Consider the following 14,255-nt stretch of genomic DNA (forward strand, 5'->3'; position numbering starts at 1 on the left):
CAGCTAAAGCAGACACTGTGGAGCATTTAGAGCTTGGTGGGACATCAAAGGTCATCCACTGAGTCCCAGGCCATCACCATCATCTTGACTTTTTATCTTGCTGTTGAACTTTAATGACTCTGGAAGAGAGAGTGGACTGTGTGCAACTCTGTCTTACTTAAATGCAATTCTTGAGCAAGTCAAGTCATCATCCCAAGATGTCACTGATCCTCTTTAAAAGCAAAGGATAAATAATTGTTGTGATTTCTAAGGTCTCTTGTCTAGCATTCTACTGTTCTGAATTCTACGATCCCTTCCAGCTCTGATGTGCTTTGATCTTGGGTTTTTTGGGGGTTTTTTAAAATGGCATTTATGTGATATATTTACTAGACTTACGTTTCCAAATTTCACCATAAAAACTGGCCCAATGCTTTGTTTTTCTAATTTGTTGCTTCTATGTTCTAGCAATCTAATAGTTTGGAAGAAGAATTGTATTTTTCTAGAAATTCAGTATTTTAAAACCATTGCAAAGGAAATAAGAGCCATAGTCAATTCCTGGAAGGACTGGTGGGTAGAGAGGGTAGGGAGTAGAAATATGAGACCTTGGTAATAAATACACCTCAGAGATCATCTTCAACTTTCCTCTTTTAAAAATGAAGAAACTGGAATCCAGATAGATAAAGTAATTTAAAGTCACACAGAAAATTAGCAATAGGACTCAAACTCAGGTCTCCCAGGCTAGAGTTTGCTCCTTTTCACCAGCTGAAAAAGAAAATGATAATTTAAGTGATGGAATAATAGACTGATTGAACCTGGGTGGAACAAATCTAGGGACACTTATTGAAGGACATGATTTTGGAATTGGAGTTAGATAATAGCTCACAATTCTATTACATATACAAAATGTCCCAAAAGTCTCAGTTCAGTTTTAAGCCTTAATTGCTTAAAAAATCTCATTTAATCCTTAAAACACTATAGGGGTAGGTTGTACAAGTTTGCATCCCCATTTTACTGAGGAGGAAACTGAGGCATGGGGAAATAATAGTGACTTGAACAAGGCTACCCTGGAAGTAAATGACAGAAGGACTCTTAAACTCTAATCTGGCGCTTGTTTTCCATTCCCTTATATGAACAGGAAACATGTCACAGGATCCCACAACTTCTTGGCCCAATATGTCAGGAAAGGGGAGGGACTGGAGAAACTCAAGTCAGGAGAACACATGTTCCCCATAATTACTTTAAGTCACAGTTTTGAAATTTGACTTTTAAAGGAGAGAATCACATTAAAATAGAAGTATATTAAGACAAGTAATTCCAAAAGATAAGGCTGGGATTTGTGTAGCTTTTTAATGTTTTCAAGGATATCTTGAAAAAAAATTCCCCTGAGGCTCAAATGAGGTGATAGAGATGAAACATTCCCAACACTAACACCCCCCCACCCTCGCCCCGTACAATGCCCAGAATTTCACCATCATAATTCCCCTCTCCACCACCTTAGGGTCCACAAACAGCTTTATTGATTGACAACTGCCTTAACATTTCTCAACGTCTCTTGCTCAACTTTTTTATCTTGACTATCACCAACTATTATGGGTCAAAGAGGAAAATAATCCTTGGAGTTCCTCCCCCCTGCCTCCTAGTCCCCAAATGTGCTATAAACTGGCTTTGTAACACACCCCTCAAAGCTATTTATAGGAAGCAACAGTAGCTTGAAGCTGGCTTCTGTTAATAATGCAGCCCTCCCCCTTTAAAAAAAAATCCAATTTTGCCTAAGAACACCCTGAGAAATATCTATTACAGAAGCTTTGGAGGGAGAAATACCCTGAGACAGGAATTATGTGTGTATAGTTTCAATCTCCCTCCTATCATCTGGACAATAACAGCTTCTGTCTGGGGACAGAGACACATTCCCTTAAGGTACCAGCTGAGAAGGAAGGATTGTAGTAAAGGGCAGCAATTAGGCTGATAAGACCAATGACTTAAAACCACTTTGGACTCTGCTGAGGGAGAGCAGCAAGCTAGAGCCTGTCTCAAGCTCTCACCCGGAAGACCTTGGCTTCCAGGGGAGGGGTAGATGCATGTTTGACCTTCTTTGAGTTCATCAGCTCTGAGTGAAGTCCCCCTTGGAGTACAGTTAAGGAAATGAATTTTTTCTTCGAGTTGTGAGGTCAAAGTAATATCATGAAAAACATCCTTAGCTAAAAGAGCTGAATTCTAATCCTGAATTGCATTGTGAATGTACTAAATCATTGTATCTCTCTCTGGGATTTGGTTTCCTTTTCTACTAAAAGGGAATAATAATCTCTTGTTCTACCTGCCTGGCAGGGAGAATTAAATGAGATGATAGAACTTTAAACTTTAAAAAGCAAAAAAAAAAAATCATAAAAAGCTCCTTAATAGAATCAGAAACATAGAATGACAGAGTTGGCAGGCATAATGGAGAACACTGGAGCTTGAAGAGACTTTAGGAAATAGAATGTGAGAACTGAAATATGCCTTGGAACATAGAAAATAGAATGAGAACTGGAAGGAATCTTGGAAAACAGAACATAGAATGTGAATTCTGGAAAGAACCTTAGGACATTGGGTGTTAGGGTTGGAAGGGACCTTAGAGATCATTTCTAACTTACTCACTTATATAAGGAAGCAGATAAATACATTTAGGTAAAGGGTATTCATTGAAATAATTTCTCCATCTCCAGATTCTGCATTCAGTGTTCTTTCTAATAGGAGATGAAATGACAGATACATAATTGCTTATACTAAAAGGCAAAATCCGATACATTTATTAGGGAGGTATAAAGTGTTCAGAGGCTTCAAGGAAAGGAAGGTTCATTTCTGATTGAGGTGACCAGCTGGCTTTGGAGAGGAGCTTTAAAGAAGAGGTAGGAGGAGACAAATAACCCTGGATCCGAGGATGATGTATATAGTAAAGTATCTCCTTCATTTTCAGGCTTGTTCTGAGGATGACGTTTATAGTAAAGTATTTCCATTTTCAGCTTTGTTCCATTAATCATGTTCTTAAGAGGCAGGTCCTTCATGGAGTCCTCATTGTCCTATGGTCTGTACCAGAAAAGATTGCTTGGGCATCTAACCCTAGTCCTCTAGCCCAGCCTCTACTATCCTTCCTGTTGTCAACCTCCTGACACTTCCCTATCGTGCATGAGTGGCTGCAGAGTCCACCTCTATTGGGCAGTATTTGCCTGCCTGCCCCCTGTCTTTTTCTCTTCTGCAGAACCAGGCCTGAGAGAAAGCAGACTTTACTCTAGGCTCTTGCCCCATGCTAATGGCTATATTGTTCACAAGGGCTGACCTCTCAGCTGGAAGAAACACAAGGAAGCCCAGGATATGGGAAAATCCAGAGAGACAAAGCAAACTGTTATTATTGGTCAGCTTTGACCTTCTCCCAACCCCCAATAACCCTAGAGTCAAGAGATTTGTATTGAACTGTCCTTAACAGAAAATCTTTAAAAAAAAAAAAAAAGTATGTTGAAGGAGTTAGTTCCCAAAAGCTAAAACTTTTTTAAAAAGCTAAAAAGACCTTGGAATATAGACCCTTAGAGTTAGAAGGGACATAGTAGAAATTACTCAGTCACAATTACCTTCTCTTACAAAGGACAAATCTAAAGCAAGGGGAGGGTGATCAAGGTCACTCAAGGTCACAAGCAGTCAGAAGCAGCATCAAGACTAGCACCCATATCCCAGTTCCCAAGGACAATCCTCATTCTGGTACATCAACTGAACTATATGCACCTACCTCATTCTTCAAGCAACGGGCCAAAGCCCTTCATTGTTTTCTAAGGAGCATTAGATGTTCTTGTTCTTGCTATCTGTTCTTGGTCTTTGGTTCTTGGTACTAAGGGCCTTGGTATTCTTTTGTTATTAAAAAGAAGATAAGTAGAAAAAAAAGGCCAGGATCTTGATGTCAGTCCTTATTCTAATACTTATCAGCTCTGTGGAATTAGGTAATTCACTTAACCTCTGTAAGTCATCTGTAAAGTAAAGAGGTTAAAGCTACATGATTATAAGACCAAGCCAAGTTTTAAAAAAAGTCTTTTCCTTACCTATTTCTGACATGTTTTCCGTAATTTATTGATTCAAGCAAAAGTTTTAGGCACCTCAGTGTCAAGTCTTCTGCTACCCTCAAGAAGACAAGAAAAACATCTATTGAGCAGCAAACATTGAGCTCTTCTTCCAGGAAAGGGGAGAAAATCTATTCCATCAAGGCTCCAGTATGGTCTCTTGCCTTCAGGGAAGAGAAGTAATGTCTGTTCTTAAGGTCCCAGCACTTGAATAGATTCTTCCTGGTCATACACTCTCCATCTCAGTGATTCTGAGCCCCATGGGTCATCATTTAAAACCTGTTAGCCCAGTTCTCCATCTTCCACTGTCTGATCTTTTATTTCCATTCCCCTTAAGCTAATTCCCTCAACATCCCTCTCTAAAGCTACCCATCCTTTCCATTGTGCTCTGGAATGACTGCTTCTTAGGTAACAAGCCTAGCTTCATCCTAAATCTTTTTCCTTTCCCAATCCTTTCATCTCTTGCTTTTCACTGAGACCTGGCTCCTTCCTGATGACACAGTCTCCCTGGTCTCCTCTTGCAACACTGGCTGTATTTTTACTTATTCCCCTCTACTCATTAGTCCAGATGGGAGAGTTGGAATATTACTTGTTGCTCATTGTGACTTCCAGGTTCTCCTTCCACCGCTCTCACTCAGTAACCTCTCCTTTGAGGTTCTCTCAATCCATAATTACTACCCAATCAAAATTCTGATGGCTCTTATCTACCAACTTCCAAGACACTTTGCTTGTTTGTCCAATGAGTTCAGTTCCTGGATGTCTTTCTTCCCAATCTCCTACCTTTGTACAGGAGACTTCAACATACATATGTATATACAAATATATATACATACTTCCTTAAACACCCTACTCTAAATTCCATATCTTATTCACTTAACATAACCCACTCTTCTCCCCCTCAATCACACAAAACATGGTCATACCTTTGATCTTGCCACCACCCACAAATGTACCACTTCCATCTTCATAAACTCTGAAATTCCCTTATCTAGTCATAATCTATTTTCCTTCCGACTGTCCATCTGCCTTGCAATCCCAAACCTTGTTCTTCATTTACATCATATTCTCCAATCCCTTGAGTTCTTTCTCAGGTCATTAGCCCTGCTAAGCTACATTCTCCTTCTTGCCATTTTGACTCTTTGGTGAACCTGTTCAACTCTATACCTTCCTCCTGAATCCCTTGACCCTTTATCTTATTGCTGATCTTTCTTTGCTAAGTCTCGGCCTTGGATCACTTCTACCATCATCTACTGTCTTTGCTCTAATAAATATACTGAATAAAGCTAGAGAAAATAATGAAACTATGCTGATCAGGCTATACTGCTAAATAACCTCAACTGGGCACTCACTGTTGCAAAGCAATCATTTTTACTATTCTCTAATGAACTGACTATCCCACTTTTCATATTAGCTCTTCCAAACCTTTTATCTCTTCTCAAATCTTCTATGGTTCACCATTTCTCCATCTTTTCAACTAAGAATTTTGCCTCATATTTTATTGAAAAAAAAAATGGAGCTATTCAATAAGAACTCCCTCTTCTCTCCTCGTCTTCATATTGCATGCTTCAGATACCTTCTGCCTTTATATCCTCCTTGTTTCATGTAATGAGGCAGCCTTTCTTCTTGTCAAGACAACCCATTCTACAAGTGATTTTATACTCTAGTAGATTTTCCCCTCTATTATTCCATACTCTCTCACTTACCTTCAATCTCTCCCTGTTTACTGGCTGTTTACCTACTACTTACAAATATGCCCACATTTCCCCTCTACTCAAAAAAACCTAACTTGATCCATTCGTCCCTCATAACTATTATCCCATATCTCTCCTCCCTTTTGGGGCTAATCACTTTGAGAAGACTGTAATAAATGGCTTCCAACTTTATCATTCAACCAAAACTGCTTTCCAAAGTTACTAACTCTTGATTACCATATCTAATGGCCTTTTTCTCAATCTTCAGCCTTGTACTCTCTTAGACTTTGATTCTCCATCACCCTCTTCTTGATATTCTCTTTTCTCTAGGTTTTCCTGACACTCCTCTCTATTTATTGGTTCTCCCCCTACCTAACTGACTACTCCTTCTCAATCTACTTTGCTGATCTTTATCTAGGTCATATCCAGTAACTGTAACTGTCCCACAGGACCCTGTCCTGGGCCCTCTTCTCTTCTTCCTCTACACAATTTCACTTGGTGATTATATTAACTCTTATAGATTTAATTTTCATCTCTATTCTGATGGTTCTCTATTTACCTAGTCCCACACTCTGCTGATTTCTAATCAGTTTCACATGTTCCAAATGGATATCCTGTAGACATCTATATCTTAAATTCAACATGTTCAAAATAAAACTTATCTTTCCTTCCACACCTTCTCCTTTCTCTACATTCCCTAATACCAGTGAGAACATCACTATCCTCCCAATTCATTAGGCTCACCATCTTGATATTCCACTTCCATACCTTCTGAGAAAATTTTATGTAAGCCCAAGTACATAGGTATATAAAATAGATATAAAATCAAATATTTACTGATAATAAATCATAATTCTGTGATCCCCACATTCAATTATGAGATTCCATATGGGGTCACAAACCACAGTTTAAGAAACTAGGCTCTGGTTCATCCTCAGCCAAGTTGACAAAATGATCTTCCTAAAGTACAGATATGATTATATCAACCCTTTATTCAATAAACTCCAGAGGCTCCTCCTCATCTCACTGATCAAATGTAAAATCTACTTTGACATACAAAGTCCTCCATAATCTGCCCCTTTCTACCTTTCCAGTCTTTTTGTACCCAAATCCTCTACCTCTCCCCACCTCCCAATAAATTTTTTGATCCAATGACACTGGCTTCCTTACTATTCCTTGAATAATACAATTCATGGCAGCTAGGTGGTGCAGAAGATAGAACACTGGACTTAGAAACAGGAAGATCTCTTTCTGAATTCAAATCCTACCTCAGACATTTATTAGCCGTGTGACCTTGGGCAGATCAGTTAACTTTTTTTTAACCCTGTTTAGCTCAGGTCCCTTTAGTACCTTTGCCAAGAAAACCCTAAATTGGCTCATAAAGTCATGAGTCAGATATGACTGGAATGACTAAACAACAAATACATTCCATTTCTGAATTCCAGGCATTTTGCTCTCCCTCCTCATTTCCACCTCCTGGCTTCCCTGACTTCTTTCATGTCCCACTAAAATTCCACTGCATCTGAGAAGTCTCTCCTGATACTCTTTAATGATGGTGCCTTTCCTCTGTTGATTATTTCCAATGTTTCCTATAAAAAACTTGGTTGTATATGTTGTCTGCCCCATTAGAGGTGAGTTCCTTGAGACCAAAGACTTTTGCTTTTCTTTGTATCCCCAGTGTTTAGCACAGTGCCTGATACATAATAGATACTTAATAATTGTTTATTGATTGACTAACTCTCCAAACTTGATCCCATGATCCCACCAGGTGGCAGTATATAAAGCTGTATATAAAGCTGATCTTGATTTTAGGATTTTAGGATTTAGGATTAATTGATAGAAAATTTAATTAATTGAGAGAAATTCTTCAGCCCTTCCTTTCTTTTTATCAAAAATATAACTCCTTATAAAACAATTATTAAAACAATCAAATGTGATAATATTAACTAACTTGTTTTATAAATAAAAATTTATACTTTAGTATTTTGAGACCCCTTCATCAATCTAGACCACAATTCTTTTATGTCTTCTTAGTCTGTGACATTAATGATCATATCTTCCCACAAATTCTCTATTGAGGTTCTACCCAGTATTCAGAGGCCTTCTTCTAGAGTAGGGGTTCTTAATCTTTTTTTTTATGATAGACTCCCCTGTCGTCAAATGAAACCTATGGACCTATTCTCAAAACAAAGTTTTTTAATATAAAAATTAAGTATATCAGATTATAAAGGAAATAAATTACATTGGAATAAAGTTATAATTTTCCTCCTCCAGATTCATGAACTCCCTGATATCTATTCATAAACTCCTCAAAAATTCAAGGATTCCAGATTAAAAGTGCTTTCCCTAGATTTTTAACACCCTATGGTTACCTAGTCAGCGCCAAAGCTAGCCATTATCTCCAACTCGCCTTATATGATTGGCCCACCTTGTTTTCTGGCATAGATAATAGGATCCCTTTTATAATTTCTTGCACATAAACCACCATTGGTAATATTCTATAGTCTTACCCTTACCATTGTCTTGTGGCAATTATATTTTTGTTAGTCTTTAACCCATAAAAAAATTTAAAAAATAAATGTATTACTAATCACATAAAATATAAATATACATTTATAATGAAATCAAGATGTAAATAAATGTCTTTATAACACTTTTTAAACATAACTTATTCTATGTATATCACAAAGAGGTAATGTAATGTAGTAGAGTGCTAGGTGTGAAATCAAGAAGACCAAGATCAAATCCCACCTCTGACACTTACTATCTAAGTGGCTCTGGACAAGTAACACTTAATCTTTATGTACCTCAGGCAACTCCCCAGGACTTCTGATAAATTATAAAGAGGTTATGATCTCATGGGAGGTTGGTCTCACCCCAAAAAATGTAACTTATGGGATCATTCCTTGATATATATATGTATATATATATATATATATGTATATATATAAAATGTCAAGGTAATTGGGGTTAAATGATGTATCCAGGGTCACATAGCTAAAAAAAAAAAAAAAAAAAAAAACTAAGTATTTGAGGCTGGATTTGAACTTACTTCCTCCTGACTTCAGGGCTGGTGCTCTATCCAGTAAACTATCTAACTGTCCCAAGATATGTAATATCTTCAGGATCATTTAAGATAAGAGGTGTGTGTGGGAAAACTGGGACACTAATACATTGTTGGTGGAATTGTGAATACATCCAGCCATTCTGGAGAGCAATTTGAAACTATGCTTAACAGGACCAAGAGATCATTATATACTTCAACAACAATACTATATGACGACCAGTTCTGATGGACCTGGCCATCCTCAGCACCGAGATCAACCAAATCATTTCCAATGGAGCAGTAATGAACTGAACCAGCTATGCCCAGAGAAAGAACTCTGGGTGATGACTAAAAACCATTACATTGAATTCCCAATCCCTATATTTATGCCCACCTGCATTTTTGATTTCCTTCACAAGCTAATTGTACAATATTTCAAAGTCTGATTCTTTTGTCACAGCAAAATAACGTTTTAGATCATGTATACTTATTGTGTATCTAATTTATATTTTAATGTATTTAACATCTACTGGTCATCCTGCCATCTGGGGGAGGGGGGGGGTAAGAGGTGAAAAATTGGAACAAGAGGTTTGGCAATTGTTAATGCTGTAAAGTTACCCATACATATAACCTGTAAATAAAAGGCTATGAAATTAAAAAAAAAAAAGAAACTATGCTCAAAAAGTTATCAAATTGTGCATACCCTTTGATCCAGCAGTGTTACTCCTGGGCTTATATCCCAAAGAACTCTTAAAGAAGGGAAAGGGACCTGTATGTGCAAGAATGTTTGTGGCAGCCCTCTTTGTAGTGGCCAGAAACTGGAAACCGAGTGGATACCCATCAATTGGAAAATGGCTGAATAAATTGTGGTATATGAATGCTATGGAATATTATTGTTCTGTAAGAAATGACCAACAGGATGATTTCAGAAAAACTTATATATGGACTGGAGAGACTTATATGAACTCATGCTGAGTGAAATGAGCAGGACCAGGAGATCATTATATACTTCAACAACAATACTATATGATGATCAATTCTGATGGACATGGCCCTCTTCAACAATGAGATGAACCAAATCAGTTCTAATAGTGTAGTAATGAGTAGAACCAGCTACACCCAGCGAAAGAACTCTGGGAAATGAATGTGAACCATTACATAGAATTCCCAATCCCTCTATTTTTGTCCACCTGCATTTTTTATTTCCTTCACAGGTTAATTGTACATTATTTCAAAGTCCGATTCTTCTTGTGCAGCAAAATAATTGTATGGATATGTATACATATATTGTGTTTAACATATATTTTAACATATTTAACATGTATTAGTCTACCTGCCATCTGGGGGAGGGGGTGGGAGAAAGGAAGGGGAAAATTGGAACAAAAGGTTTTGCAATTGTCAATGCTGAAAAATTACCCATGCATATATCTTGTAAATAAAAAGCTATAATAAAAAATAAATTAAAAAAATAAGATAAGAGGTGTGGTATTTAAAAGATTTGCATGTTTAATCTTTATCAGATTGCTTGCTGTCTAGGAAAAGGGGAAAAGAGGGACAAAAATTTGAAACATTGTTGAATGTTGAAAACTATCTTAAAGTTTTTGGAAAAATAAAATACTACTAAAAATAAAAATAAATAGATGAATATATTTGAAAGTACTTTGAAAAATTAAAAAAGCTCTTATACAGGTACTATTGATCAATTTGGAGTTTTCTTGGCAAAAAAGGATTAAATGACTTAACCACATTCATATATTATATACACATATATATGTGGTACATATATATACTATGTCATATAATTAAAATAATGTATAATATAATATAATATAATAATATATTTCTTATTTGTCTATTTCCCACCCAGTTTTAACCCATACAATATTTGATATCAATTTAAAAATGAGAGTGTCATTGATCTACAATTGATCAGGTATGCATTCTGAATTGTTTCAAGTAGATAGGACAGTTCTTTTGACACCATTTTTGACCAAAGGCATGAATTTGTGAGACAGTGATTCCCATGGGAGGGAATAAAGCCAACTGGCCAGTCATATACTAAGAAGAATATTAGTTTTAGATTTGGGATAATCCTGTATTCAAATTTTAAACAGAGCCACTTACCAGCTGTATGGTCTTGGGCCAGTTATCTAATCTTTCTCAGCCTTATTTTCTCTATCTGTAAAATGAGAAGAGTGACAATTTCACATGTCTCACAAAATTGTGATAAACAGAAGAGGTGATATGTATAAAGTTCTATCTGAATGTAAGGTATCATTTTTATTAATTTGTTTTATATGATACTATATATTTTGTTAAAAAGTTAATTAATCTGGGATTTTTTACCTTACCAGCATTATATGCCAACTGGCCACACATCCCTATGACTTCAAGTATAGCAAAAGTTCATACTAGGATGAGTAAAGGATATGTGCTATTTTAACAATGGGAACTTTCATCCCTTATGATTCTAATTCTGTGATTCTAAAAAGGTTAGAATTAATCTGATTTCTAAGACCTATTCCAACATTTTATGTCTTTATGTACTATTACTACTACTATACTACTATAGCTACTACTACTATCTGTGATATGTAGATTCAACTTTCATAAGTGTTGCCTTAAGAAATGGTGGGTTCCTCCTCTTTGGAGGTGTTTAGAGAGGCTGAATGACTACTTGTTGGACTGGGTACAGGAGACTTTTAGTGTATAAGTTTGTCTATATAGCCAATGACGTCTCTTCTACCTCTCAGTTATTTGATTCTATGAGTAAGTCTTGGAATTCAAGGTACCGGTTCAGTTACGTATTGAGTTACGTATAATTTCTCAGAGAAATGAAATCTCTTGTTTGTACATGATTGTTTCCTTATTCTCTCCCCCATTAGATTGTGAACTTCTTAAGAGCAGGAGGGGCTGTTTTTTGCTTTTTCTTATGTTCCTGGCATTTAATATAATATCTAATATTTAGTAGATCTTAATAAATGAGTATTGATTTGACTTGTTGACAATGTAGATTCAACTTTATATTCTTTTCAGGTTTTTTTTTCCCTTTCAAAATGACCTCAGAAGCAGAATAATCTCTGCTTAGTGAATCAAAAAGAAAATCTCACTTATAAGTGATGGTTGTTCATTTGTTGTATTTTATCAACTGTGCCTGGAACGGTTCCTGATAGTAAGTGCCTAATAAATTCTTGTTGATTGGTTAATTCTCCAGAAACATGGTTTGGCCTTCCCCAGTTTTTTTCTCCATCTCCTTGGCAGTCAAAATCTTCCATAGTTGATAAATTTAAGATATCAGACCTATCACTGAAGACTTGTCAAAACAAAGTTTTGTCCCTATCATTAATGTGGATATTGATCACTTTTGCGGTAGAGCATATATCTTATTAAGTGTACAGCCTTTGTTTTTCCAATGTTTCTACAAATTTTAGCTTCATCTCACCTAGTTTTTCTCCTTGCCATTGGGAAAAATTCTCTTTAAGCCATTTTCCTATAGAAAAGTTATTTCCCCTAACAATGTGGGAGTATTGAGACCTAGCCAAAGCCAAAATAATGCCCATTTTACAGACATTGAAACTAAGGAAGCAATCTGTCCATAGTTACTTTTAAGTAAGATCTCTTCCATTTCTAATTATTTTGTATTCTATATTCCAAGGTCCCTTTCAGCTCTAACATTCCTGGTTCTAAGGTTTCTTCCACCTTTTATATTCTATGTCATAAGTTCTAAGGTTTGGATATACACTTTGGATATTCTATAGCATAATATTCTTTCCAATTTTGACATTCATAGAATGTCCTTTCCAACTCTATCTTCCATTAATCCCCATGTAAAGGGCATTAGCCCAAGTTAGAGTCCCAGAAATCCATTGTACAGAACATAGAAAATATCAAATCTTCCCAGCTGAAAAAGATCACCTGCTGCAGTTGCCTTGTTTGTCCCCCCAGGGACTGTCCCAAAGTCACCCAGATATCTATCTCCAGGTTGGTGTAAGAAATGAGATCTCCTGCTTCTCATTCAACAACTCTTTTCACCACCTATGGTCACAAGTGTAGCACATTCATTTTTGCAGATATAATTACCAAGGGAAGATACAGGGATGTGTGTGGTGTGTGTGTGTGGTGTTCTGGGGTCTTGGGGGCAGAAAAGAAAGACAGGGTTCTTGCTCATCCATGTTTGTGCCCCAGCTGCCTGATCCCCAAAGCCTAGGGTTTGGGGCTAATGTCCTTCTACTGCATCTTATATAAATAATATAAATAACTAGTCTGGGGACTTCAAACATACCACCTCAGATGTATGGCAGGAGATTACAGGGTTTGTAAGGGATCAGCCCCTCAATCATCCCAGCAGTTTAGAGCTTTCTACTAAAATAGAGATCAATGCTTCAGTTTTATGGGAGGCCCCCAGCCCACGTGACCAGGCCCCAAATCCTTTGTTTTATGACTTGCTTATGCATTCCTGGTGAGAAACGGTTTACATCTTGGGCCCGGGAGCCCTCCTAAATCAGCTGCCAGGTTTTTGCAGCTGGTAGAAAAGAGAAGCTGTCATCGGGCTGCCCAGAGGTGAATAAGCAAAATGAGAGGCAGGTTAATGACAGGCTGACCAAGCTAGGGAACCTCTACCAGGAACTAGAGAAGGGGGGGACAGGAAATCAGACCCAATTCAACTTCCCAAGTCCCCTCCCACCCCCAGGGTCACCTGGGTAACACCAGCCCAAGCTGTAAGAACAGAGATACTCTGAGGCAGGGGCTCCAAGAGAAGTAGAACAAGATTTGGTTGATATCCTGGCTCTTGGATTCCTAGATGAATTATTTTGCTTTTCTGGTTTTGGGATCCTCATCTATAGAATAGGAATGATTCTCTGTATGTAAATATGTTTATGTCATAAGTTACCCATATAAGTCAAGGTTTTTAAATATTTTTTTTTAGGGTTAGGGTTAGGGTTAGGGTTATTTGTATACTTTTGAGGGCTTTATAAATTTTACAGCACTACATAAATAAGGGTTATTAGGATTGTTGTGAAAAACATTGATGGTTAAAGATGGGAAAGACCTGGAAACATAAAATAAAATAGCTAAAAATGAGCTTAGGGCAAAAAACATGAATGCCAGAGGTGGGAATGACCTTAAAACTGAAAGAGACCTCAAGGCATCGAATCCATTTTCTATACTCACCAACATTTTGCAGTCAAGAAATTAGAGGCATAGACTCAATATCCACACTAGCTTCCACGGATTCCCAAGCCAATGGCTTTCCTACTCTACTATACAGTTATAATCACCTCTCTGGGCTTCAGTTTTTTCATCTGATCCCAGCCCTTCAAACTTCACTTTGGAGATGGAAGAGATTTTTATCACCCAGTGGTCGGTCATTCAGGTCTTGTTTCCTGGGGGAAAGGAGTAATTGAATTGGGATTCAAAAATAAAATATTGAGGAATCTTCTAGGCATTGACTTCACT

Source organism: Sarcophilus harrisii, chromosome 2 (genome assembly GCF_902635505.1).
Source record: "Sarcophilus harrisii chromosome 2, mSarHar1.11, whole genome shotgun sequence".
In the NCBI taxonomy this organism is placed as follows: Eukaryota; Metazoa; Chordata; class Mammalia; order Dasyuromorphia; family Dasyuridae; genus Sarcophilus; species Sarcophilus harrisii.